General features: G+C 41.3%; 1 protein-coding gene across 2 annotated transcripts in view; it reads right to left on the minus strand.

Moving 5' to 3' along the window:
- PLAC1 (placenta enriched 1) overlaps positions 1-25,077 on the minus strand; it is a 203,543-nt gene that overhangs the window by 13,661 nt on the left and 164,805 nt on the right. For both annotated transcript variants that reach the window (XM_033201896.1, XM_033201895.1), the window contains one exon: positions 23,982-24,053. The gene's annotated coding sequence lies outside the window, so the exon portion shown is untranslated. The remainder of the gene's footprint in view (positions 1-23,981; positions 24,054-25,077) is intronic.

The following is a 25,077-nucleotide window of genomic DNA, read 5'->3' on the forward strand; positions in this document are numbered from 1 at the left end:
CTCCTGGGCGCAAGTGATCCTCATGCCTCAGCCTCCTGAGTAGCTGGGATCATAGGCACGTGTAACCACGCCTGGCTACTTTTTTTTGAGGAAATGGTCTTTCTAAGCAGCATGGTCTGTGAAAGCCTGAACTGGGGATTCATGTGATGCCTGTCTTTAGGGGACTTACAGGAGAGCTGATCAAGAGAGATAACAGGAGGGAGTTATCTACTGGGGTGGTGCTGGGGAAATCTCTAGACAAAAGATATCCAAATTAAAGTGAAATTTCTTGCACCGAATTAAAAAGGTTAGGGCTCTGATCCTTGAAACTGCAGTCTATGGAGGCCCTATCACAGTTATAGGGAAAATGATCAAAAGTAGAAATACTTTCTATTTCACCTAGAAAGCAGTAGTAGTGATGACTTTAAAAATATTTATTTATGCTTCTTTGCAATGTCTTAAGTGATTACAGAAACCAGGGGGTCTAAAATGCTTGTTTAAACATGTATGGGTTACATATGGCAACAAATCTCAAAATACGGCACTTTTGCTTGAATTTGGATATCTTTTGTCTAGAGATTCCCCCGTCCCACCCCAATAGAGTGCGCTCCCTCCTTTATCCCTCTTGATCCTTGCAGCTCTTCTGTAAGGGCCACAAAGACAGGCATCGCATGTTAAAACTGTGGTAACGGGGGTCCCAGAAGGGCAGAGAGCCTTGGCCAAGATCAAGATTGGATAAGTCAATCGGGGCCTCAGGCCTTTCCACCAGCCTACCTGGCTTCTCTGCCTTACAACTCAGAGAAAAATGGCCAGACATTATAATGAATTTAATCACCATGAAAGAAAAGGAAAGTCCTGAGGTGGCTTGGCTTCTGGACTATGGCTCTAAAACACTTGGGTGATTCTGCTTCAGTGTCTGATGGCTGAGTTTTTAGGAGAGGGGACAGAATCAACTTTCAAACTGAGAAACCAAAGCATAGAGGGGCTCTGGGAGCAATTTCCCATGCATGACTGGGGAAGCTGAGAGAAGCTCTAAGATGGTGGGTGGCAGTGAGAGACAGGGACAAAACTTTCTTGAAAATAACAAGAGGAAGAATGGAGTGTTCTCAGGCTTTCACACAAGACTTGTGTCACAGGCTGGAGAGGGCAGACCCAGAGAGACCCCAGCTGAGCAGGTGGTTTGTGCTTTCCCGGAAAGCTGAGGCCTCTAGAACTTAGGACAGTGAGGGCAGATGCTCGTCCCTAGGAGGACACCCACATCCAAGAAGAGCAGATAATTCCTGTATTCCAAGAGCTCTGTGCACTTCTTTATGAACCTGCCCTGCTTCTGCTTCCACCAAACATAGCTATTTCTCAGGCCAAGCCACCAGTTCTAAAATTGATCGCACTGCATTTATGCTGGGTATAAATAGACATAGATGGGCTGTTTAATTTCCTACGTGGCTACCTTGTGCCAATTGGAGCACCCTTGGGAGTAGAACAGAAAGAGGTTTAAGGTAGGCAGGCCACTAGGATTTTTGAAACTTGGATATTTTGTCTTATACAAAGAGCAACAACTTTTCTATACACTCTCAAAAATAATCCTACTTTTTAAAGCTTTCTTTTTACACCTAAGTGATGAGAACAAAGACAGAAACTGAGTCCACCCACTAGACAAAACCTTTCATCATAGGCAGCTGCTTAACTGTAACAACTGAGATTCCCACAGAAGGAAGAAAGGAAGGAAAACAGGAAGGAGGGAAATGGATATTTATTGAGACACTGTGTTAAGGGCTGTACGTGCAGTATCTCACTTAACCCGCATAGCAACTCTGTGTGGTATTATTATTAGCTTCCTTTTATGGAAGAAGAATTGATGATAAGAAAGTTTAGGAAATTCACTAAAGACACAAAGGTCGTAAGTGGCAAAGCCAGGATGAGAAGCTTCTATAGTTCTCTGTCTAGTCTATGCCAGTGCCAAGAAAGTAAACACAGTGAAGGTGTTCACAACAGAGGACCTAAGAGTGGCAATGGTTGTTTATGGGTATCAGAGTCTAGGGTTGTGGGGAGGTGGGGAAGTTAATAGCTTTTCAAGCAGGGGAAATTGAGAAAAATAGAGGCAATAAATGGGGGACAGAAATTAAAGGGCATTTAGAGTAGATAATTCTGGACCACTGTTTCTATTTTATCACTCTCTATATTTTAGACTTCTTGACAGCACACAGCCATTCCTTATTTCAATGTAACACATTTATTCCATGGGCTGCGTGCATACCCAGAACACAATGAACCTCGAGACACACTGTATATTCATGACTTCTCAATCTGTTTTGACGCAGGAAATGTGTATGGCTTCTGTACAAGCCACCAGATATGGCAACCCCAAACTAAGAAGAATGGCCTGTAGACTCACCCAATAAATCTTCCTGAATGAAAAAGGTACCACACATTCTCAAACTCTTGCATTTGTTATGGAAGTGGAGAATCACATATTCCTGATTCCACTCTGAGGACAGGGATTGTATGTCTTTCTGATTTCATCATGTCTTTAAAAAGAATGGGCTTCTCTTGCCAAGCCTGAATGTTTGTGACACTCCAGACTTGGATGTCAGGGCTTGGATGGGAGGGAGGCAAAGAGTACAGACAGTCGAATGACTGAGTCAGGGGCAATGTCTCATTAGTGCCATCTTGGAAACAACCAGAGCTAGGCAGCCCTAGTTCCCTGACATAGTTGGGTTTTACAAACATTTTACTTTGTAAAAACTGAAAAAGGGTGAGGGGCACTTACTGAGTTTGAAGAAAGCAGCAGGGTGAAAGCACCCTTCATTTCTGATTAAATCCAGTAGTTTGGGTTGCTGAAGAAAGGAATTGAGTTTATTTCCCCCCAATAATACCATCTGGCAGTTTCTCAGACTTTTTTTTTTTTTCTTTTTTGAGACAGAATCTCACTCTGTCGCCCATGCTGGAGTACAGCGGTGGGATCTTGGCTCACTGCAAGCTCCACTTCCTGGGTTCAAGCGATTCTCCTGCCTTGGCCCCCCGAGTAGCTGTGATTACAGGCGCCTGCCACCGCGCCTGGCTAATTTTTGTATTTTTAGTAAAGATGGGGTTTCATCATGTTGGCCAGGCTGGTCTCAAACTCCTGACCTCAAGTGATGCACCCGCCTCGGCCTCCCAAAGTGCTGGGATTACAGGGGTGAGCCACCGAGCCTGGCCCAGTTTCTCAGACTCTTTATGAAGAATCCCATATTGTTCGAGCTATGAACTGGCTCATAATAAGAGCTGAACAACTGTGGCACCCACCTGTTAGAAATCAAGACTGGGGTATTAAAACCAGAAGTGCTGGCCTATTAGAAGGGCCTGACCATTCTGTGTGGAAGGCAAACCTCGCCTAACCCAGGGATTAGCATGTTCACATTGGGACAATAACTGAAGCAGGTGCTCATTCTATGGGTTGTTCGGAATCATTTTTCTGACTGCATAGAGGTAGAAGCTGAAATAGAATAAGTTCTCAGAGGCCATGACTCCAAACAGGGAATGGGGAGGGAAGGGAGGCATTCCTTATTCTTTGCTTCCTTGGAAAATGGAAAAAGAAACTGTCACAAAATGGCAGCTGCCCTGGCTCATTGGCAGTTCTGCTAAGAAACTAGGGGACAAAGAGCTGATTAAAGAAGGTCATGTTTATCTAGGGCTATGGTAATTGGAACACACCCTCACTAGTGATCTAAGTTTAAATCCCCAGCCTCTAAATAAGCAATACTTTCAAAGGGCCACCTTATCATTATTTATAAAATAGTCTGATTTTCAGGGAGGAGTACTTCTCTTTTAAGCCTCTCCTTTAGAGATTCTGTATGTGGGAGATTATAGACCTCAAGGAGTATTATTTTTTTAAACTAAGTTTTAAAGTCACCATAGTGTTTGTAAATAAAATAAGATAAAATACAATAAATACCAAGTTTTAAGTAGCATAAATTATTTTTAAGTACAAGGGCTTATGGTTTCGCTGTCTTCTTAAGATTCTATGAACCTAGAAGGGTGACTGAAAACTTGGTGTTAGTAGTATTCTTGTTCTGATTTCCCTATATGGACACATCCTTGGAACTTCCAGATATGCCTAATTGGATATTGGGGATAAGAAGTGATTTGGGTGAGGAGAAAAGGCAAGGTTATGGAGGAGACAATGACTTAGTTCACTTATGGGACAGAAATGAGCGCAATGTATTTGGACAGACTTAGAAGGACAGAAAAAAAGGTGAGAAGAAAGTCTAGGGAAAGAAGTTTGGAAACAATGAGGTCCTGGAGGGTTTCAGGCAGGATAGTCTAGTAGTTGAGTGCCTTTGATGTACCAAGAGAGATTTGGAATAAGACAGTGCTAACTTTGGGAATTACTTTTTAAGCATTGCTTTCATCATTTGTAAATGAGGATAATAATAACGATAACACTGCATAGGGTCGTTATGATTATTAAATGATACCATGAGTGTAAAACTGTTTAGTATAGCTCCTGTCATGCAAGTGCTCAATAAGTGTTATTATTAAATTATTATTGTTGAATATAGAAATTAGACTAAACCACACATGGAAACAGAGTTCATGAGAGCTCCTAAGCTCTCTCTTTCAAAATGTCTGGACTTTTGATGTAATGATAAGGAGGGTTTTCTTGTTTTTTTTTTTTAATTTTTTGTAGAGACAGGGTCTTGGTATGTTGCCCAGGCTGGACTCAAACTCCTGGCCACAAGCGATGTTTCTACCTCAGCCTCCCAAAGCATAGGATCACAGGCATAAGCCACTACGCCTGGCTTTTTTTTTTTTTTTTTTTTTTAATGCCCAGGGAATTGGAGATATACAGACCTAAGTTTGAATTGAGACTGTCACTTCCTAGCTGTGTGACCTTGGGTAAGTCCCTTCCCTGCCCTGGCCTCAGTTTCCTCATATAAAATACGGACAGTTATAATAGCAACCTCAATGGGATTGGAGGAGTGAATGAGATCTGAAAAACTGCACGTACAGGGCCTGGCACAGAGCAAGTGTCCAATCAATGGGAGCTATAGAATAGGCTCAGGCAGACAGCCTGGCTGCAGGTCTCTTTCCGCCCCCACCTCCCTCCACCTCCTGGTTAGTCCCAACTAGAGTCCCATCAATCTGCCACTCTCCTCAGGGGTTGCTGGAAATTCCTGGCGCAGATGTCTCCTACAGAGACGAGTTTTGGATATTCCTCCATCCACCCCTGTTACCACTGAATTATGGGGAGAGAGAGAAGGAGAGAAGACCCATTGAGAGGGAGAGGAGAAAACAACGACTTCTGTATACTGCTGCCCTGGCTAACCCAGGCCCATGCCTGAAATAGGTGTTTGGTAAATACTTGAGGAATGTATGTACAAGTGAATGAAAAAAAAAAAAAAAAGGGCTGCAGGCAGGCATCCGGGCAGGGAGAGAAAGAAATCCAAGTCATGGCAAACTTTTCCTGACTATGCCTCCGTGACATCTGTCTGTACAGGGGCCTCTCCTGCCTATGGGTTCACTCAATAACTCCAATTCGCTCCTTCCTTTTGCACAGATCACATACAACACCCTACGTGCTCCCTTCAAGAGATCCAGATAGAAGCTTGGGGGCTCGCCACTTTGGGTTCAGAGCACTTGAATTGCTTAGCTGTGGGCAGAAATGCTGATCTCAGGCAGCCCAGCAAGGGGTATCCAGATATAACCCCATCCATCATTCTGAGATTCCCTTCTTGTCCTGAGACCAAGCAGTAGGGTGCTAGACAACAGGACCCACCAGTCCACTTCCATTTTCCATTTAACACATGTAAGCAATATGACTACCAGGTTTTGATGTGAAGGATTTGCAAGTGACTGAAGACACCTGTGCACACAGGTGGATAAACACGAGCATTGAACGTGCACGCTGACCATCCAAGGGACTGACACTGAGGATTACGCTTTTTCTGGGCAACATTTTAAAACCTTATGTGTGAGGGTTTCTCAGTGCCCTTCACAAGCTCAACTTCTGTTCCAACATTTGTTTCAAATTAGATTTCCTTCCATAAAAATACCGCTTAACGACACACATGCAGAATATGCATTTGGCTTTTCCTGGGTGTTAAATATTTTATTTGATGTGCTGATTTTGTTACTACATCACTGGAAAATTAATCCACAATGAATTGCCTGTGTGACAAGCTCTCACCACAGAAGCAACAGCGATTTGAATCTTGAATCCTGGATTCTTTATCTCTTGCTCCCTGTGAGCTCCTAGCCTCAATTTCACACCCGATCTCCTGTTACCCACAAATTCTGCAACTGACACATTAAACAGGCAGAACGTCTTTCTCTCTAAATAAAAACAACAAGAAATCAGAAAAACGGGGCAAGGATTCCACCTTTCGTGATGCTACTTAAAATTTAAAAAGTATTTTAGCCCGGGCGCGGTGGCTCACGCCTATAATCCCAGCACTTTGGGAGGCTGAGGTGGGTGGATCATGAAGTCAGGAGATCGAGACCATTCTGGCTAACACGGTGAAACCCGTCTTCACTAAAAATACAGAGAAAAAAAAAAAAAAGCCGGGCGTGGTGGCAGGCACCTATAGTCCCAGCTACTTGGGAGGCTGAGGCAAGAGAATCGCTTGAATCCAGGAGGTGGAGGTTGCAGTGAGCTGAGATTGTGCCACTGCACTCCAGCCTGGGCGACAGAGTGAGACTCTGTCTCAAATATATATAATATATATTATATATATATTTATACATTTTTAAAGAGAACCATTAAGCCAGATCTTGCTAACACATGTAACTTCTTGATTAGTTCCACATTCACATCATCTCTGCCTGAGTTGGTTCTGGGGTCTGACTTAGCAAGCTTTTTAAAATCTCATTCCACATGTGCTGAGAGAGAGGGATATCTGTGAGTTGCTCATTATTGTTTAAGTTAAAAAAAAATAGTGAAGACCACAGCTGACTCCCAAAGTAGGCAACTCCAGCTCATGGGTTAATGAATGAGCCCCAGGGAGTATGTTTATGATGTTCTGCGATGGGGACTCTGAGGTGGGGGTAATTTTGGCCCAATGGCAGCTGGCTAGGCAGCTGGTAGAGAGCAGCTGCAGGAAGGGGACTATTTCTATGGGGGGTTAGAATTTAAAGTTGGACTTGTGGACAGAACTGTTCAAGTTGAGCTGCCCCTGGGTTGAATTCTCCCCCTCAGTATAGGTTACCAGCTTATGCTTTGACATCAGATGTACAAGAGTTGGGGGAGGGAACAGGGGTGAAAAGAAGGACCCCTGCCTACTTCCTGAGTCACAGCATTACTGGGGAGAAGTCAGGACCCAAAGGTGCCCATTGCCATGTGCTCTCCTTCCCCTCTACATGAGTTTTGATGGAACTTAGCATTTGAGAATGTACCGTCAACAGGGCTCTCATTTAAAATGTAAAATGTCCTTTCATAACTGTTGGAAAGGAGGTCTGTATACATAGAGAGCATCTAGGATTTGCCCATTTCTGTGAAAAAAAATTCTTCCTGACTGTAAATCCTGTGCTCTGTAAATAATTTTTGGGTCCAAGAAGACCAACAACTTGCATTTTCCTACCCCACCGCCTGCCCTGCTTTTGAAGCCCACAGCGAGGGGAGGGGGAGAGGGCATCTGGAGGGAGGAGACGGCAAATGGATCCAAACACACATATTTATTTAGTAAACAAGCTCATCATCTCCTCAATTTTAAAATTCACTGTGAGCAAATACAAGCACAGACTTCATTTGAAAAAAAAATGTACAGCATTCCCCTTAAAGCGATTTGGTAATTGCAGGAAGGAGAGAGCAACATTCCACCCAGGTGCTCACTACAGCACACCTGTGGGTTTGGAAACAAAGTCTCAGCTGTTAAACCTGAGGGGCCGTGAAGCCACCTTTGGATTAGGCTGTGAAAGGAAGAGTGGTAGGGGAAGGACGCAGAGAGCAGCTAGGCCCCTTCTTTCCAGGGGACTCCAAGGTCATCTTGCCGCCTTCTCCCTCTCCTCCTCTTCCTTCTCCTCACTAACATTTTTTTTCTTTTTCTTTCTTTCTTTCTCTTTTTTTTTTTTTTTGAGATGGAGCCTCGCTCTGTCACCCAGGCTGGAGTGCAATGGCATGATCTTGGCTCACTGCAGCCTTTGCTTCCCAGGTTCAGGCGATTCTCCTGCCTCAACCTCCCAAATAGCTGGGACTACAGTGTGCACTACCACGCCCAGCTAATTTTTGGTGGTTTTTTGTTTGTTTTTTGTTTGGTAGAGACGGGGTTTCGTCGTGTTAGCCAGGTTGGTCTCGAACTCCTGACCTCGAGTGATCTGCCCGCCTTAGCCTCCCAAAGTGCTGGGATTACAGGCATGAGCCACCGCGCCCAGCCCTCATTCACATTTAGGGAGTACTAACAACATGCCAGGCACTGCACAGAGGGCTTTGTGAGCCTTGCTTCATGTAGGCTTCACAGTGTTCTGAGGTAGGGGCTGTTATTATTCCCATGTGAGAGAGGAGGAAACTGAGGCCTAGAGACTTTGAGTGACTTGCTCACGCAGGTCACATCCTAGTAAGTGACCAGGAGTCAAGGCCAAGCTGAGCTCACTCCGCAGCTGGTTCTCTCCCCACAGAAGTCAGACATTTCTTTAAGGCTCCCTTTGTGGGCTGGGTGCGGTGGCTGGGGCCTGTAATGCCAGCACTTTGTGAAGCCGAGGAGGAAGGTTGGATCACTGGAGGCCACAAGTTTGAGACCAGCTTGGGCAACAAAATGAGACCCCTGCCTTTACAGAAAAAAAAAAAAAAACAACAACTAAAAAAATAGCCGGTCACGGTTGTTGGCATGTATAATCCCAGCTACTTGGGAGGCCGAGCTGGGAGGATCACTTGAGCCTGGGAGTTCGAGGCTGCAGTCAGCTATGATTGTGCCACTGCACTCCAGCTGGGTGACAGAGTGAGACCCTGCTTCAAAAAAAAAAAAAAAAAAAAAAAAGCCTCCACTTGTGGATCCTGTAAGATGTTGATTGCTCTAGGGAGGTAGCCTTTTAAATCCCTCAGTTGTCCAGAACAACTTCATGAAGAGAGGCCCAGGTACATCACAGAAAATGGTAAGTGGGGGAGATGGCACCAGTAAGATGCTTCCCAATTTTCCTTTTTCTCTCACTTCATTCAAGTGCTATTCGTGGTGGCCTCTGCCGTGGCTCCCAGGCATCTTCAGGTTGTTCATAAGACCCACTAGCTTTTAATGAGGCAGGCAGCGAGGGGAGGGGACAGGGATTAAAATCGATGTTGTTCTGTTGCCTCCCTTCATAACATCCAAACTATAAAAAAGGAGCATGTTTCATGCAGAATAAAACAACTGTCAAGATATTTCTTATTTTTATGAACTGGTACAGTTTTACCCCCACTTAAAAAATGTGATTGACCCTAGAAAAGCCCAATTTATAAGGTTCAGGTACTTGTATTCTTTCTCAGAGCATTTTGAAGAAGTTTATATACAAAGAGGATGCATATAGGAAAGTGATATAAAAACACCCTTGAATAGATTTTCTTTAACTATGATTTGATTAGCTTACCCCCTCTTTAGGGGAAAGCTATCGATTTTCTAGCTGTTTTGCTGAAAAATACTCTCATCTTCAAACTTGGTAATATCTGAATCTTGCACCCCTTTTTTTCTAGAACCCTTTATTTTATTTATTTATTTATTGTGAGACAGAGTCTTGCTCTGTCGCCCAGGCTGGAGTGCAGTGGTGCGATCTCCGCTCACTGAAACCTCTGCCTCCCGTAGAACCCTCTTTTCTGTTCTGTGTATGCTGGAGTTAGACCCTCCTTGTGTGGGGAACCCACAGGAACCTGTGGTTGTTTAGTGATTGCAAAATGCTGGTGAATAAATGACCGCATCTACAGCTGGGAAGCAGGCCCAGGATGGATGTGGGGTGAGGGTGCTGTGAAGAAAATGATCTCACCAGAGCACCACTGGCCAGGAGAGAGAGGAGCCTGGAGAATATTTAAGGATGGAGAAAACACAAGCTGGAGGAAGTGCGAAGGAGACATTTGAGAGAAGGGATGAATTCAATCAAGAGTAGCAGAGAGCAGAAGAGTAGCTGGGGAAAATTTTGACTGACTTAGGGGCCCGGGGAGAAAAATGAATTCAAGCAACACAGGGCATTTGATCGAGGGAAGGGTTGAGCAACAGCTCCCGTGTCAGGTGGCTATGAGGAAAGCACTGGATACTGAACGTGGAACTCAGCCAGAAAGGACCCTGTTTCCCTGAAGGGATTGGGTGGAGGAGGTGCGGGGAACCTAGGTGGCCTGGCACTAAATCATGGTATATTGAGAAGAAAAGGCAAGCTTATGTGTGAGAGGCTAAACAGGTTGGACTTGTCCCTGAAATGTTCCGACTTTGAGCATGTTCCTCCACCCCTCCAGTTTCTCCAACTGGTGGAATCTCTGTTTCCTAACTGGCTGGCAGGAGGGCTCCAATCTGAGTGACAGGAAATGGGAAACCTGGAGAAGCCTGAGGAAGAATATTGGGGTCCTAAAGTCAAAGTCTAAAGTGCCGCCTCCCCTCAAATCCTTTGTGCTTGCCTAATTCGCTTGTTCTCTTGGGGAAAATAAGTATAGGGGATGGAAATCATAATTTTTAGCTTGGGTAGCAAATGGTTCCATCAACCCCTGGGCTCTACTGGATGATTTCAAGGGATATTTGGTGGGTGGAAAGAAACCCCTCCAATGATGGATACATGAGTACTGATGTCTACATTTTCATGTGCAGAAGATTCAGGGCTTGGGATTCTGTACCTCAAAGAACATACAATGGGGCTGGGCACAGTGGCTCATGTCTGTAATCCCAGCACTTTGGGAGGTCAAGGTGGGTGGATCACTTGAGGTCAGGAGTTCGAGACCAGCCTGGCCAACATGGCAAAACGCCATCTTTACTAAAAATACAAAAATTAGCCAGGTGTGGTGGGGCATGCCTGTACTCCCAGCTACTTGGGAGGCTGAGGCAGGAGAATTGCTTGAACCCGGGAGGCAGAGGTTTTAGTGAGCCAAGATCACACCACTGCACTCCAGCCTGGGTGACAGAGGAAGACTCTGTCTCAAAAAAAAAAAAAAAAAAAGTACAGTGGACCTCCAGACCCAAAGGTTAGGAAACCATTGCTTTCCTATCATTAGTCCATGTAGTCAAACAGTACTTTTCATTCCGGGGCATCCCTGTAGCCATTCAGTCTTATCCAATGTGGGATGGGGAGTTTTTCTCTTTTGTAAGAGAGAAAATAAATACAAATGAGCCAGGCACGGTGGCTCATGCCTGTAATCCCAGCACTTTGGGAGGCCGAGATAGGCGGATCATGAGGTCAGGAGATCGAGACCATCCTGGCTAACATGGTGAAACCCCATCTGTACCAAAAAATACAAAAAATTAGCCAGGCGTGGTAGCACGTGCCTGTAGTCCCAGCTACTCGGGAGGCTGAGGCAGGAGAATTGCTTCAGCCCAGGAGGTGGAAGTTGCAGTGAGCCAAGATCGCGCCACTGCACTCCAGCCTGGGCGACAAAGTGAGACTCCATATTAAAAATAAATAAAAAATAAATAAATAAAATTTATTTTTCCTTAACATGATTTTGAGTAACTATGTTTACAGTCAATCAGAGTCTTGTTACCTGGCTTCATTCATCCAACATATATGTACTGAGCACCTTCTTTGGACCAGTACTGTATTAGGTGCTGGGAATATAAAAAAGGGAACTAACACAGGGTTTCTACATTAATGGAGTTTACAGTCCCAAATGGGAGACAGGAAGTAAATAGATAAACTCACACATCATTACTTAGTATTAGATAATTGATCTCAAAAATGTGTAATTGGCCGGGCGCGGTGGCTCAAGCCTGTAATCCAGCACTTTGGGAGGCCGAGTCGGGTGGATCACGAGGTCAGGAGATCGAGACCATCCTGGCTACCACGGTGAAACCCCGTCTCTACTAAAAAATACAAAAAACTAGCCGGGCGAGGTGGTGGCGCCTGTAGTCCCAGCTGCTCGGGAGGCTGAGGCAGGAGAATGGCGTGAACCGGGAGGTGGAGCTTGCAGTGAGCCGAGATCCGGCCACAGCACTCCAGCCTGGGCGACAGAGCGAGACTCCGTCTCAAAAAAAAAAAAAAAGTGTAATTACATTTGCGATAAATGATACAAGGGTTATATGCAAGTGTTATAATAAAGAGTGCATAACAGAAGGATCTAACCGATTCTTGGCATCTAGCAAGGCCTCCCTGAAGAAGAGACTTTTTTGTTTTTTTGAGACAGAGTCCCACTCTGTCGCCCAGGCTGGAGTACAGTGGTGTGATCTTGGCTCACAGCAACCTCTGCCTCCCAGGTTCAAGTGATTTTCCCACCTCAGCCTCCTGGGTAACTGGGACTACAGGTGCAAGCCAGGACGCCCAGCTAATTTTTTGTATTTTTAGTAGATACCAGGTTTCACCATGTTGGCCAGGCTGGTCTAGAACTCCTGACCTCAAGTGATCCCCCGCCCCCCTTAGCCTTTCACAGTGCTGGGATTACAGGCATAAGCCACCACACCTGGCCAGAAGAGACATTTTAACATCAGTTGTCAGACATAGAGTTGGGGGTGCAGATGGGGAAGATAGCACATGTCGAGAGAATGGCCAAGACCAGCACTACAGAGCTGGAGCCCAGGTCAGCAGAATCCTCTTCATACAACTCGGTGTTATCTTCCTCTCTTCCCTGCCATTTTCCCTATGCCACTACCAACCATCACCTTTCCCCTGATTCGAGCACAGCTCAGGTAGGTCTCTATCTTTCATCTTTGAAAATGAATCAATAGAGGCAAAAATCTCATTGCATGAAAATCTGTCATCTTGGAAATGTGTGTGTGTGCATGTGTGTACACGTACACATGTGGGATGCATGTGTCTTGCAGGTATGGGATAAAATTTAAGAAACATTGCCTTAGAGATTGCCACTTCTCATACACTGCTACAAAATTGAAATCACCTGGGTGTTTCTTTTTGCCAGTTTGTCTTTTGAATCCCAATTAATCGAAGCTAGAATGTTTGCAATGGCAGAGGAGTGAGGAGTGGAGATCTTTGTGCAAACAATTTTGGCACTCAAGGTAACACCCTTAAGGTCCATCCAAGTTATTGTCCATTCTGTTTTATTGTAGCACGGTTTGTTTAATTATTTACCTATGGAAGGACATTTTGGTTGTTTCTAGTTTTTTGCTATTATGAATAACACTGTTATAAACATTCACGTATGAGAATTTGTGTGGACATAAGTTTTCATTTCTTGGATAAATGTCCAGGAGTGTGATTGCTGGGTCCTATGGTACTTGCATGTTTAGTTTTATATGAAACTGCCAACAGTTTTCCAGAGAGCCTGTAGCATTTCACATTCCCACCAGCAATGTCTGAGAGATCCAGTTTCTCTACATTCTCACCAACATTTGGTATTGTCACCATTTTATTATTTCAGCTGTTCTAATAGGTATATAGTGACATCTCATTGAAGTATTAATTTGCATTTCCCTAATGATTAATGATGGTGAACATCTTTTCTTGTCTTTACAATCCATGGTTCTTCTTTGGTGAAACGTATCTTAATGTCCTTTGCCCATTTTCTGGTTGGATTTTGTTTTACTATTGAGTTTTTTAAAGTTCTTAATGTATTCTAGATATGTGTCATTTGTCAGATGTACAGTTTGCAAATATTTTCTCCCATTATGTTATACAACTTGTCTTTTCATCTTCTTTCACAGAGTAAATGTTTATATTTTGGTCAGGTCCAATTTATTGATTTTTCTTTTCATGGATTGTGCTTTTGGTATCAAGTCTAAGAACTTTTTGCCTAAGCTCTAGATCCCAAACATTTTCTACTGTTTATTTAAACATTTAAAAATAGTTTTATGTTTAACTCCATCATCCATTTTCAGATACTTTTTGTATAAAGTATGAGTCTTAGATTGAGCTTTGTGATGGTTAATTTTATGTGTCAACTTGGCTAGGCCACAGTACCCAGATATTTGGTGAAACACCTCTGAATGTTGCTGTGAGGGTATTTTGTTTTTTAGAGGAGATTAACATGTAAATCAGTAGACTTTGAGTAAAGTAGATTACCTTTCATAATGGGGGTGGGCCTTATCCAATCAGTTGAAGGCCTTAAGGAAAAGACTGAGCTCCCCTGAAGAAGAGGGAATTCTGTCAGCGGACTGCCTTTGAACTCAAGTTGCAACATTAACTCTTCCCTGGGGCCTACCCTGAAAATTTTGGGCTTACCAGCTTCCACAATTCCATGAACCAATTCCTTAATCAATCAATCAATCAATCTCTCTCTCTGTCTCTTTTTCTCTCTCTAACACACCCCCCAACACACACACACACATCCGATTGGTTCTGTTTCTCTGGAGAACCGTGACTACTACAAGGTTTTTTTTTTCCCTACCATGGATGTGCAATTTCTCCATCATCATTTGTTTAAAAGGCTATCTTCCTCCGTTGAATTGTGTGTGTATCTTTTAAAAAGTCAGTCGGCCATATTTATATGGGACTATTTGTGGGTTCTGTTCTGTTCTATTGATTTATGTGTCTGTCCTTCTACCAATACCACACAGTCTTGATTACTGTAGATATATGATGGGGTCAACTGATTCCTCCCACTTTATTCTTCTTTTTCAAACTTGCTTTAGTTATTTGTGTTGCTTTGACTTTCTGTATACATTTGACATAAAATTATACAAAAATCTTGTTGCTGTTTTGATAGGAATTATGGTAAACATGTATATCAATTTGGAAATAATTGACACCTTTATGCTTAATCTTTAAAATGGATTTAAAGCATTAAAATACATGGTATGCTTCTCCATTGAGTTAGTTATTTGATTTCTTTCCTCAGCATTTTGTAGTTTTCAACATACAAGTCTTTTTTTTTTTTTTTTTTTTTTTTGAGACGGAGTCTTGCTCTGTCGCCCGGGCTGGAGTGCAGTGGCCGGATCTCAGCTCACTGCAAGCTCCGCCTCCCGGGTTCACGCCATTCTCTTGCCTCAGCCTCCCGAGTAGCTGGGACTACAGGCGCCCGCCACCTCGCCTGGCTAGTTTTTTTTTTTTTTTTTTGTATTTTTTAGTAGAGACGGGGTTTCACCGTATAGCCAGGATGGTCTCGATCTCCTGACCTCGTGATCCGCCCGTCTCGGCCTCCCAAAGTGCTGGGATTACAGGCTTGAGCCACCGCGCCCGGCAACATACAAGTCTTATTCATGTTTTGTTAGATATACACCTAAGCCTTTTTTGAGCAATTATAAATGGTGTTGTATTTTTAACTTTGGTGTTATGTATTCATTATTAATATATAGAAATACAATTGATTTGTGTGTGCTTATCTTGTATCTCCTGACCTTGCCAAACTCGTTATTAGTTCTAAGAGTTAAAAAAAAAATAGTTTTCTTGGTATTCTCTATACAGACCATCATGTCATCTGAAAATAAGAAAATGTTCTTTCTTCCTTTCTAATCTGTATGCCTTTTATTTCCTTTTCTGGACTTTCTGTACTAGCTAAAATGTCCAGCACTATGATGAATAAGAGTAGTGAAAGTGCACATCCTTGCCTTTTCCTGATCTAAGGGTGAAAACAATCAGTTTTTCACCATTAAGTAAAATGTTAGTTGTAGGGGTTTTCTTTTGCAGATGCTCTTTATCAAGTTGAGGAAATTCCTCTCTATTCCCTGTTTGCTGAGAGATTTTATCATGAATGGATGCTGAATTTTGTCAAATATTTTTTCGGCATCAAATGATATAATCATGTGATTTTTCTTCTCTAGCTGTTAATATGGTGGTTCACATTGATTGATTTTTAAATATTGAACCAGACTTGCGTACACGGAGTAAACCTCACTTGGTCATGGTGTGTAATTCCTTCATATTGCTGAAGTCTGTTTGCTAATATTTTGTTATTAATTTTTACATTTACTTTCATGAGTGATATTGGCCTGCAGTTTTACTGTTTTTGTCTGATTTTAGTATCAGGGTAATATTAGCTTAATAAAATGAATTGGGAAATATTTCCTCTACTTCTATTTTCTGGAAAACATTATGTACAATTGGCATTACTTTTTCTTAAATGTTTATTCCCCAGTTGAAACCATCTGAGCCTAGAGATCTCTGTTTGGGGAGTTTTTAAATTATGAATTTAATTTTCTTAATTGTTATGGAGCTACTACCTGTATTTATATTGGGTGAATTGTGGTAGTTTCTGTTTTTCAAGGAATTGGTTCATTGTTATATTTGTGCGTGTAAAGTTGTTAACCTTTTGATGTCTGCAGGGTTTGTAGTGGTATCCCCTGTTTTGTTTCTGATACTGGTAATTTGTTTCTTCTCTCTCTCTCTCTCTTTTTGATCAGTCTTGCTAGAGGTCTGTCAATTTTATTAAATTCTTTAGTTTTTACAAAGGAACAGGTTTTTCTTTCATTAATTTTCTCTATTGTTTTCCTTTTATTCAATTTCAACTCTTATCTTTATTATTTCCTTCCTTCTGCTTGCCTTGTGTTTATTTGTTCTTTTTCTAGGTTCTTGAGGTGGAAGCTTAGATTACTGACTTGAGACCTTTCCTCTTTTCTCATGTATAAGTTAGTAATATAAATTTCCCTCTCAGAGTGGCTTTTGCCATGCCCCACAAATTTTGAAATATTATAGTTTTATTTTCAATTCAGTTCAATGTATTTTAAACATTTCTCCTGAGACTTCCTCTTTGACCCATAGATTATTTAGAAGGATGTTGTTTATTTTTCAAGTGTTTGGATGTTTTCCTGTTATCTTTCTGTTATTAATTTCTAATTTGATTCCATTATTGTCAGAGAACACACTATGTACAATTGCAATTCTTCTAAATGTGTTGTGGTTTCTTTTATGGCTCAGAATATGGTCTATCTTGTTCTATGTTCTCCAGAATGTGTATTCTGCTTGTGTTGGATGGAGTATTCTATACATGTTGATTAGATCCTGTTATTGATGGTATTGTTGAGTTCTCTATCTTTGCTAATTTTCTGCCTAGTTGTCCTATCAATTGTTAAGAGAGGAGTGTTGAACTTTCCAACTATTGTGGCTTTGTGGATTTTCTTCTTTCAGTTCTATCAGTTTTTGCTTCACATATTTTGCTTCACAAACAGCTCTGTTGTTGTTCCATGCACATTTAGGATTGATACATCTTTTTGGTGGGTTGAGCCACTTACCATTATATAATGTCCCTCTCTGTCTCTGATAATTTTCTTTCTCTGAAGTCTGTCTGATATTAATATAGACACTCATGCTTTGTTTTGACTAATGCTTGCATGATAAATATGTTTCCTTCCTTTTACTTTCAGTTGTCTTGTATCATTATATTTAAGGTGAGTTTCTTGTATAGTACATACTGTTGGTCATTTTTCCTTATCCACTCTGCCAGTCTCTGTCTTCTAATTGGTGTATTTAGACCTTATATGCATTTAATGTAATTATTGATATGTTAGGATCTAAGTCTGCCATTTTATTTTTAATTTTATTTTCTTTTTCCTGCCTTCCTATGAGTACTTGAATATTTTTGGAATATTGTAACATTTTGACTTACCTGTAGTGGTTCTGAGTGTATATCTTTGTATAGATTTTGAGTGGTGGCTCTAGGTATTACATTGTGTATACATAACTTATCACAGTCTACTGGTAATGTTATTTTGCCAGTATGAGTGAAGTATAAAAGCTTACTTCTGTTAATGTCTTTTTATCTCCCTAGTTTATGATATAATCAACTTAAATATTTCCTCTACATGCAATAAGAACTATATCATACAGTATTATTATTTTTACTTCAACCATCAAACAAAATTTTGAAGACTCAAAGAGGAAGGAAAGTCTAATGTGTTCATATTTTTGCTTATTGTATTATTTTTTGCTTCTTGATGTTCCAAGATTTATTTTATCATTTCTGTTCTGTTTAGATAACTTCCTTTAGCTATTATTTTAGAGTAGCACTGATGGACACAGGTTCTCTTAATTTTCCTTCATCTGAGAATGTCTTGATTCCCACTTCATTCCTGAAGGATATTTTTGTGGGATATAGGATTTAGTTCTTTTCTTTCAGCATTTGAAAAATGTGTCAATTCCTTCTGGCCACATGGTTTCTGACAAGAAATCAACTGGCATTTAAATAATTGTTTCTCAGTTTCTCTGTCAAGTATTGTTTTTCTTTTCTTTTTTGAGACAGAGCCTTACTCTGTTACTCAGGTTGGAGTTCAATGTGGCATGATCATGGCTCACTGCAGCCTCTACCTCCCTGGGCTCAGTGATCCTCCTACTTGAGCCTCCCGAGTAGCTGGGACTACAGGTGTGCATCACCACACCTGGCTAATTTTTGTACTTTTTGCAGAGATGGGGTTTCACCATGTTGTCCAGGCTGGTCTCAAGCTCCTGGGCTCAAGCAATCCACCCACCTTGGCCTCCAAAAGTGCTGGGATTATAGGCATGAGCCACTATGCTTGGCCAAATCATTGTTTTTCCTCTGTCTGCTTTCAAGATTGTTTTCTTTGTCTTTAGTTTTCAGAAGTTTGACTATGATATGTCTTAGTGTGGATTTCTTTGGATTTAGCATGTTTGAGATTCTCTAAGCTTTTTGAATCTGTAGGCTTATGTCTCTTGCCAAATTTGGAAAATTTTCAGCCATTATTCCTTGAAATACTTTTCAGTCATAGTCTCCTCCTCTCATCCTGGGACTCTAATGACATGAATGTTATATCTTTTGTAATAGTATACAGGTCCCTGAGACTCTGTTAATTTTTCCAGTCTATTTGCTCTCTGCATAATTTCTGTTGTTATATATTCAAGGACTCTGATTTTTTTCCTTTGTCCCCTCCATTGTGTTGTTCACCCTATTCACTGAGATTTTCATTTTGGTTGTTGTGTTTTTCAGTTCTAAAGTCTATATTTGGTTCTTTATATATTCTTATTTGCTTACTGAGACTTTCTGTTCTTTTTATTTGTTCCGAGCATGCTTGTAATTGCTCATTGAAGCATTTTTATGATACCTGTTTCAAAATCTTTGTCAGATAATTCTATCTCAGTCATCTTAGTGCTGGCATGAATTGACTGTCTTTTTCATTCAGTTTGAAATCTTCCTGGTTCTTGGTATGATGAATGATTTTCAATTGAATACTGTTCATTTTGGATATTATGTCACGAGTCTCTGGATCTTATTTAAACCTTATGTTTTAGTGGTTTTATTCTGACATTGCTCTAGTAGAAAAAACTGGAAGGGTTGCCTTGTTACTGCCAGATTGGGGTAGAAGTTCAGGCTCGCAGCTCAGCCTTTGCTTGGACAGTTGGAGGTGAGGGTTACAGTTTCTCCTGTGGTGTTTGGCTACAGTAGAGCAATAATGGTCTAAAAGTTTTCTGTCTTTCTAGGATGCCCCTTTTCTGGTCCTTTGGCTAGAGAGAGTAAGCTTTTGTTGGCGCTTTAGAAAAATCTGTTCCCACTGGTGTTTTCTGAATTGCTAGCTTCTCTAGCAGCCAGTCTGGGATATTCGAGGCAAAAAGAAAGCTCAGGGAACTCACGAACATGTCACTCTTTGAGTCTCAAGGTCCTTAGTCAGTCTATCTTCTCTCCACCTTTCTGGTTGTCTTATGTTTGTTGTATATATAATAACTAGGGTTTATACTTGTACTTAGTGAAAGGAATAGAGAAAAATACATCTACTCCCATCTTTCTAAAAGCAGAAGCTGACTTTTAGGATCCCATATCTCTGATTAGTTATTAAATCTCATTACTTCTCTCTGAAGTTATGGCGTTAAAAACTCACATTTTATTTATTTATTTATTTATTTTTGAGATGGAGTCTCCCTCTGTCGCCCAGGCTGGAGTGCAGTGGCGCGATCTCGGCTCACTGCAAGCTCCGCCTCCCGGGTTCCCGCCATTCTCCTGCCTCAGCCTCCCGAGTAGCTGGGACTACAGGCGCCGCCACCACGCCCGGCTAGTTTTTTGTATTTTTTTTTTAGTAGAGACGGGGTTTCACTGTGTTAGCCAGGATGGTCTTAATCTCCTGACCTCGTGATCCGCCCGTCTCGGCCTCCCAAAGTGCTGGGATTACAGGCTTGAGCCACCGCACCCGGCCAAAAACTCACATTTTAATACACCGTCTTTGTTGAATGAGTGGATCATACTCGTGTAGCTTGTGAGATGTTGCAGCAGAATTATTGACTAAAGTGTCCCCTGAGCTCGTCAGCTGCTGAACTGGTGACAGATTCCTTGAGTCTGTACTGCTTTTTAACTAACAAGTCTTCAGTATGTGCCCAGAACTGCTCTGTGTGTTTAAGAAACTATGAAGAAAGATGTGGCCTCGACTCTCAGGGTATTTGATGTCTATTTGGGAAAACAAGAAAAGTGAATTCTCCATTTCAGGGTGTAGAATATAGTAGACACTCAATACATGCTTGTTGCATGAGTGAATGCTGCTGAGTATATGCTAATTGCCCCTGAATGACAAGTGCTAAACTAAACTGTGTGATGCAGATTAAAAGTGCTGTATGAAGCCAGAAGAGAGGCAAGAGTATGGCTGAAGTGGTCGAGAAGGGTTGTTTTTTAAGGAGGTAGAGGTTGAGTTGCCTTGAGTGTATGTTAGGACCTGGAGGTCGTTTTTGAAGGAAAAAATTGACAGGACTTGTTAACAGACTGTTTGTGGGGGATGAAATTCAGTAAAAAGCAAAACAGACTTTGGTTCAGATCCTGGGTGACAGGGAGATGAGGGAAACACCATGAGTTTGACTTTGTACCTGATTAGCTTGAGCTGTTAGCAAAACATCCAAGCACAAGTACACAGTAAGTATTTGGAATATTTGGAGCTGAAGGAAAGATTCTACTAGAAAAACCCATCTTTTCACTTGAGAGTCTCCAGAAGATATGGAAACTATCACAACTTAGCAGCCAACAAATGATGTGAGCTAAGGTAGTTAATAACCTCTCTCTGGGTAAATAACCTCTCTCCTCATGTATAAAATGAGGTGTGCTGGTAGGTGGTTTTTTTATGAGATAACATTTGGATTAGCATAGTATCTGGTATTTGGAAGGAGACCTATACTTGCTGGAATATTTTCCTTCCAGCTCTAAAGGTCCAGGATTGTGTGATTTCTTTGAAATATGAACTGTCCTTAATACATCTGCTGATATGGTTTGGCTGTGTCACTGCCCAAATCTCATCTTGAATTGTAGTTCTCATAATCTCCAAATGTCGTGGGAGGGACCTGGTGGGAGGTAATTGAATCATGGGGGTGCCTACCCTCATGCTGTTCTCATGATAGTGAGTGAGTTCTTACAGGATCTGATGGTTTTATAAGAGGCTTTTTTCTTTTACTCGGCACTTCTCTTTCCTGCCACCATGTGAAGAAAGACATGTTTTCTTCCCCTTCTGCCATGAGTATAAGTTTCCTGAGGCCTCCCCAGCCATGTGGAACTGTGAGTCAATTAAATCTTTTTCCTTTATAAATTACCCAGGCTTGGGTATTTCTTCAGAGCAGCATGAGAACAGACTAATACATCTGTCTTCTATGATTGGGTTTTTCCCCCATCAGAGCCCACTAGTTTGTATCACATGAAGCTAAGAATCTAGGGGAGGGAGAGTTGCACATGTTGTGTCTCAATCTTTTCAGACTTCCTAAGTTTTTCTATCTTTTGAGCATTTGCATTTTTCACGCTTGAATCAGAAAAGCCTCCATTTTGGCTGACTCTAGCCCTTCACTCTGGGGAGTAGAATGGGCAGGTAGCCATTAGTACACAGGAAGGGAGGGATTTGTGGTATCTTAAAGCCATTGGATTTTATTTATTTCCAGTTTGCTCAACATTTGTTCCACAGATCTGGAAAGTTTAAAAAGGGGTGGGGGTGGAGAGAGAAGGATGAAAATTAACTAGGCCTAGAGAAAAGGATAAATATATTTTCCTTTCAATATCAAACTAAGGCTCAGAGCATTATTATTATTATTATTATATTATTATTATTACTGTTATTATTGAGATAGGGTCTCACTCTGTCACCTAGGCTGGAGTGCAGTGGCATGATCACAGCTCACTGCAGCCTTAAACTCCTGGCATCAAGTGATCCTCCTGCCTCAGCCTCCTGAGTAGCTTGGACTACAGGCATATACCACCACATCTGGCTTATTTTTCACATTTTTTTCTTTGTTGAAATGGGGTTTTCCTTTGTTGCCTAGGCTGGTCTGGAACTTCTGGTCTCAAGCAATCCTCTCACCTCAGCCTCCCGAGTAGCTGGGACTACATGTGCATGTCACCAGACCTGGCTAATTTTTAAATTTTTTGTATAGATAAGGTTTTGCCATGTTGCCCAGGATGGTCTTGAACACCTAGGCTTAAGTGAGCCACCTACCTTGGCCTCCCAAAGTAGTAGGATTACAGGCATGAGCCACTGTACCCCACCCCTCAGAGTATTTAAATCTGAAATGACTTCTGGGCTTTATTTAGTTTTTCTAAAAACTGACCACTGCCGTAACCATCCATATGGCATCTGAAGAGTTGACACTGAGTTCAAGAGTTTGAGACTGCAGTGAGCTATGATCAGCCCACTTCACTCTAGCCTGGGCAACACAGTGAGACCCTATCTCATTTTTTTTTTTTTAAGGATGAAGATTTGACACTAGTTGGAGAAATGGTTCTACATGTCATTACTAGGATTTTATGAATGTCAGCCCTCTAGCATAAGTAGTAGTTAGTTCTTTCACATTAAAAAAATTTGGATTTTAAAGTAAGATAAGCTCATTACAAAAATAAGAAAATGAAAATGACTCATAATCCCACAACATAGGGATAATTATAGTTTTGTGGTTTGTTGCTTAGGGACATGGTCACCCAGGCTGGAGCACGGTGGTGCGATCACAGCTCACTGCAACCTCGAACTTCTGGGCCCAAGGGATCCCCACATCTCAGCCTGCTGAGTAGCTAGGACCACAGGCATGTGCCACCATGGCTGGCTAATCATTGTTAATATTTCTATTATTTCTTTCTAGTCTTTTTTTTTTCCTGCACACACACACACACACACACACACACACAAACAAACACACTTGGGATTTCACTGTATGTTTGTGTATCCTCCTTTCCCTTGCTTAATTTAGACCGTGAGCATTTACTCATGTCATTAAATATTCTTCTAAACATGATTTTAAATAATTACCTTGCATTTCATAGTATAAATGTTACTGCATAGGATTTCATAGTATGGACAACTTGAGTTGTTTCCACTTTTTCTCTATTTTAAATATTGCCACAATGAATTTCCATGTATTTGTATTTTTTGTGCATCTCTATTTCCTTTTACCATAAATCCTTAGAAAGAGAATTACTGGGTAAAAGGATAAGAACATTGTTAAGGCTTTCGAGCATTTTGCCAAGTTGCCCTGTGGGAGAGTTGTACCAGTTTGCATTCCTATTAGCGTTTGAGAATGCCTGACTCACTGCATTAACACAGACTATTTTACCATCATAGATACATGACACTCTTTTGGATCATTTCAATTCAAATGGCATTTAGTGAGCACCTACTATGTGTAGTGTACTGTGCTAGGCATTAGACTCTCTCCTGTTATACAGCATAAGTGCTAGATGCATAACACATGTACAAAGATGGTTAAAAATGCAAATGAAATATAACAACACATAAATCTCTATGGCCAGGGCTGACATCATTCAGCCTTTAAATGGTTACTCATTGAGTAAAGACACTGTGCTAGCTAATTTAAAAATTAATTTAGATCTTGTAAGCACTTAAAAAACCAGAATGCATTAATATGAATCTTGCAAACAATAGAGGTTCCATTGTGATCACTTACACTCTATTTCCTGGTATAAATTAGAGTAGGAACGGAGAGGAATATTACAAATCCACATCTTTTAAAAAATCAACAATCACAACTCATTTGGGTAAAAGGACAATTTCTGCTTTTGTCAGTTCCCTTTAGAAAGTTAACTTGTTGGTTATCAGAGAAGGGGGACACTGAACACACAGAAAACTAACCTCCTTCTGGCAGCTGGGGATAATTTGTCAGTTTCCTTTGAAATGTGGCTTTGTGCTCACTGGTGAAGGCAGCTGGAACAGAAAAAACATGACAGACAAAAGCTGAAATCCACATGAAGAAAGGTCTTTTTCCCAAAAACTACTGCCTGAGTTAGCAACGGTCAGAACAGAAAGTACATGCATATCTTCCCAGCAACAAGCATGTCTAGTACTAGAGAAGGCCCGCTATGTGACAGGAGGCATTTAGAATGGCTGTAGCCTTGAATAGGGCTGCTGGACAGCATTTGAACAAGTCTTCCCACCCCCATGAAAAATCACACCCTCAAATTAAATCCACCTAAAACTGTGACTAAAGAAATGAAAGTATTATGTTTTACAATCAGTCCAAAGCATTTACTATTCTGAAAAGGAAGATCTACTTACTATATAGTGGATGATGGTGCAAGAAGTAGAGGTTTCAGTATATGATTTCCAGTTAAAAAGTAACCAATAGAATAACTAAAAATAATGCTATCAAACTGGAAACAACTGAAAGGGTCTGCAACTGGTGAATGGATAAGCTGTGGTACATCCACGAGTGGAGTACTATTCAGCAATACAAAAGAATGAACAACAGATACATGAATCTCAAAATAGTTATACTGAGTGAAAGAAGTCAGTGTCAAAGGGTTATATGGTATATGATTCAATTTCTAGGCCTTCTGGAAAAGACAAAATTGTAGCAACAAAACAGATCAGTGTAGGGGGTAAAGGAAGGAGTTGATTACAAAGGGCAGCATGAGGGGATTTAGGGGGTATGGAACTGTTCTATATCATGATTGTGGTGGCAGTTACATGACTTTATGTATTTGCCTAAACTCATAGAGCTGTACACCAAAAAAGTAAATTTCAAAATAGCATGCTATTTTAAAAAGTGATTTTTAAAAATCTCATAAAATAATTCTATCAACCATGGGGAGGCAGAAGAAAGAGAGGCAGTTGGGAGTAATGTTAAGTGAGCTAAATCTTCCATTTTTATAACAGGGAGTCAATAGATAATGTCCAAAATGCATAAATTAGGAATAGAAACAGAGTAATATTTAGAGATTCAGAAGTA

The sequence above is a fragment of the Trachypithecus francoisi genome, unplaced genomic scaffold (genome assembly GCF_009764315.1).
Source record: "Trachypithecus francoisi isolate TF-2019V2 unplaced genomic scaffold, Tfra_2.0 Lachesis_group6, whole genome shotgun sequence".
In the NCBI taxonomy this organism is placed as follows: domain Eukaryota; kingdom Metazoa; phylum Chordata; class Mammalia; order Primates; family Cercopithecidae; genus Trachypithecus; species Trachypithecus francoisi.